The sequence below is a fragment of the Mus musculus genome, chromosome 2, assembly GCF_000001635.26.
Source record: "Mus musculus strain C57BL/6J chromosome 2, GRCm38.p6 C57BL/6J".
Taxonomy (NCBI): Eukaryota; Metazoa; Chordata; class Mammalia; order Rodentia; family Muridae; genus Mus; species Mus musculus.
The window spans coordinates 172,122,643-172,126,791 of NC_000068.7; positions in this window are offsets into that span (position 1 = coordinate 172,122,643).

The window sequence follows — 4,149 nt, forward strand, 5'->3', positions numbered from 1 at the left end:
GGATGGTGTCTTGCTGTGGCAAACTCGTGAAGGAATGTTTGGCTGAAGCAGACACAGGTGAAAAGGATGTTCTGCCAAGCGATCACGTGAAAGGACGTGTGATGAAGGATTCCTTGCTAACAACACACATGTCCACCTTACATTGCATAGTTGAGCTCCATTTGTCAGGACTCCATAGAGAGAAATGCACCAAAAAAACGTCTGGTGGTGTGCTGCAGTTTCTTGCCGCTTCATTAGACTCAGGCTGATGGGCAGAGTGATGTCAGCTGAGACAGACATGCATGCTGAGGCAAGACCCATGGAGGACATGGTGTTTGCAGGGAGTATAAACAGGACTCCACAGACTGTAAGAGGAGCATGGGGCTTGCTGGTAGAGCTAGCTGTGCAATGCTTGTTGGTTTCTCGTCTTTGCTGATCTTCGCTTCCCTGAGAGAGGCACAGCTGAGAACTTCTCCTGGCATCCCTCTGGGTCCCTCCTGCTGACTTGTGCCAAGGCTGAGGCCTGGCTGTCTCTGCCAGGTCGTGACTCTACTGAACTAGACTGACTGCTGGTATATCCAGGAAGTGTTTGCTAGTGGCTGGAGCTGCTACTGCCGCCCTGTGAACTGAGCGGCAGATTTCCTGACAATGCAGATGGGACAATGCAATGCTCCAAAGAATCTTTCTAAGCAGGTCCACTTCCCTCGGCTCCTTTCTTTTCCACTACTTCTGGTGGATGGTGGGCTAACAGGGAGGTTAAAGTGTTTAAGAACCATCATTAAAAGTAGACTTTGAAAAAATTAAAGTTACAGTGTTTCATGTTAAAAATCAATCCTTTCTGTAATCTTCATCATTTCTATTATAAAAAAAAAAAAAAAAACAAGCTCCCAAAGTGTTACAGGACTTACCTGGGGCTGTCTACTGGCAGGGGATGGTCTTTAAATCAAATCCATCTGTCCTAAAGTGTTTCTTCGGTCATCTCTGCAGGAAATGTAAAATAGGCCACCACTGCCTACTATTTGTCCCCAGATACTGACGTGGGTAAGCGCCAGGACACTCAATCTTCTGCCACTCAGTGCTTAACTGTGGGTGACCCAAACACACCAATGACGAGTCTAGTGTTCTAAATTCATCTTATTGAGAAGGTTAATTTGAAAATAAAGAATGTCGACTAGTGAAAGTGTACCTTCTCCTCCACCTCATGTTTTCATGCTTTTATTTAGGATATGTCTTTCTATGAATAGTAGTTTGTGATTACTTGGGGGTGGGGAAGGTGCACAGTGCATGTTTACATGTGTGCAGAAGCACTTGAAGGGAATGTGTGTGCAAGTGTGCCCATGTCCACGTGGAGGATACAGGATAACCTCTACTCTTCCTCAGGATGCTGTCAACCTTGGTTTTTAGAGACAGCATCTCTCACCATCCTGTTTCCATCTCTCCAGCTTTGAGATTACAAACCTGCACCAGCTATGGCTTAAAAAAAAAAACCCACATGTGTTCATGAGTGGGAATATATCTCATGGAAAGTTATTTTATTTAAATAAATAAATAATTTGATTCAATCTCATTTAATATTATTATGTATCTATTTTCTGAAAAGAAAAGTTGGAAATTTTTAAATTAAATAAATAAATGCTTTGAATCAAATTCATTTGATATCATTGTTACATGTCTGTATTTTCTTTTATTAAAGAGGAGTTAGAACTCATGTCTTCATATTATAAAGCAAGAACTGTACTGACAGAGCCATCTCCCTAGTCTAGATATTGCTTTTTTAAACAATCATGTAGTCTTTGTCTTCCAAATCTTTAAACCACTTACATTTAGTGTGATTAATGATACCATTATATTCAATTTCATCATATTGTTCTTTGGTGTCCAATGGTCCCATCTATTCTTTGTTTCTTTCATCTTTTTCTGTCTTCTCTTTAGGTAAATAAATATATCATATTTCTTATACCCTTTGTTGTTTATTCGCCACACTCCTTGTGCTGCTATTTTAGTTACAACTTTATCACAGTCTACATGTTAAGGACCATGTTCAATGTTCTAGACAGTATAACAACTTCAGCAGGATACAGCTCCATGTCTCCTTATCACCTTCATGTCATTTTACACCTAGTTATGAATATACACTAAAACCTGCCTTATACCGCTACTGTTGTTGTTTAAATAGCCAATTCTCTTTTCAAATCAAATTTTAGTAAGTTTTCATTCACAGCATTTTCTTTCCTGGGATGAGCATTTGTCTTGTATACATCTATATTTCTATCTTCTATGTAAAGAAACTCCTCTTACATCTAGGGGTGTGTACATGTGCTTGTGTGGAGGCCAGAAACGAACATTAGGAGCCAGTGAGACTGGCTCTCTATATCCCCAGATCCACCTGACTTCTACCTATGTGCTGGGAATCTAAAACTCAGGTCCTTATGTTTATACCACAAGTCTTTTTCCCACTGAGCCATCCTCTGAACTCTTCCTTTTACATTTTTTACATACTTTATTTTATCCATAAAGTGATTTCTCTACATGTATGGCTGTGTTACTGTGTGATTGCCTATTGCTCAGGAAGACCAGATAAGGTCATTGGTTGCTGATGACCGAACCCTGGCTCTCTCTAGAGCAGTCAATGCTCTTGCTCCTGGGACGCCTCCCAGGCCCTAGTCCTTTTTCATTTCTTAGAATCCACTGGAAACAAATCCTCTCAACCTTGGTGTGTCTGAAAATGCCTGTTATTTTCCTTGCTATGTTTGAAAAGTATTTTTTCTAGATCTAGAATTCTTAGACTGACAGATTCTCTCTTCAGAACTTTAATATAGCTTCCGCCCTTGTCTCACTCAACAAGAAATCGCTGTCATCTTTGTGTGTGGTCCTGTATCTGTTTGTTTCCTCTGAATGCTTTCAAGGTTTTGTTAAACACCAGTTCTTGGCACTTTGACTGACATCTACTGTAGTTTTCCTCATGGTTCTGTGGTAGAAGGGTTACAGAAATTCTTGGATTGGTGCATTCAGAGTTCTTACCAGTGTGAAGCCGTTGTGCATGTCAATACTTTCCTGTCCACTCCTACTACCGTTGGAGACTCTGATTCCATGTGCATCCGGCCACACAAAGGTGCCCACTGTTTGCCAATGAAGGTGCCCATGGTTTGCCAATGCTCCATTCAATCTCTGCCTCCTGTCTTCTCTTTATGTTACAACTCGAGTGCTGGATGGTTCTGTGTCAACTTGGTACAAACTAAAGTCATCTGAGAAGAGGGAACCTCCATTAAGAAAATTACTACATAATATCAGACTGTAGGCAAGCCCATAAGGCATAGCTTTTGCTGGGGGATGGCCCTGCCCATTGTGGGCGATGCCATCATCCCTGGGCTGGTCGTCCTGGGTTCTATAAGAAAGCAAGTTGAGCCATGAGGCGCAAGCCAGTAAGCAGCATTCCTCCATGGTATCTGCATCAGCTCCTGCCTCCAAGGTCCTGACATGTTTGGTTTCCTGTCCTGACTTCCTTTAATGGTAAACACTGATGTGGAAGTAGAATCCAAATAAATAAACCCTTTCCTCCCAAAGATTTTTGGTCATGGTGCTTATAACAGCAATAGACACCCTAAGACACTGTATGTAATTTTTATGTGTTCAAGTTCACTAATTCTATATAACAGCAAATTATACTCTTTGAAGTTATATTTGAGTCATATATATATATATATATATATATACACATATATGTATATATATATATATATATATATATATATATATACACACACATATATATCCACTATTCAACTTTTCAAAAGAGCACATTATAGTTACAGTAACTATCTTAATATGTCATTTTCAGCTAATTCTAATGTCTTCCAGCTCAGCTCTGGGTGACATTTGATTGATTCAGTTTTAGTCCTGGTTGCGATATCTGACTTCTTTGTCTCTCTTGTGATTTTTTTAATTAAATGTAAATATTCTGAATTTCACATCATTGACTGTTCCATATTCTTTCATTTCTCCTGATATTCTCAAGTTATTTTTTTTCTAGAATGCAGCTAGTTACACTAAAAAAGTCTTTTGGGATTCACTAGAGAAGCCTAGAGCAGTAGGAAACTTTAGGATAGCCATTCCACTACTTGGTCACAACCCTTATGTGGGCTCTGCTGTATCCTCTGAATACCAAGATGA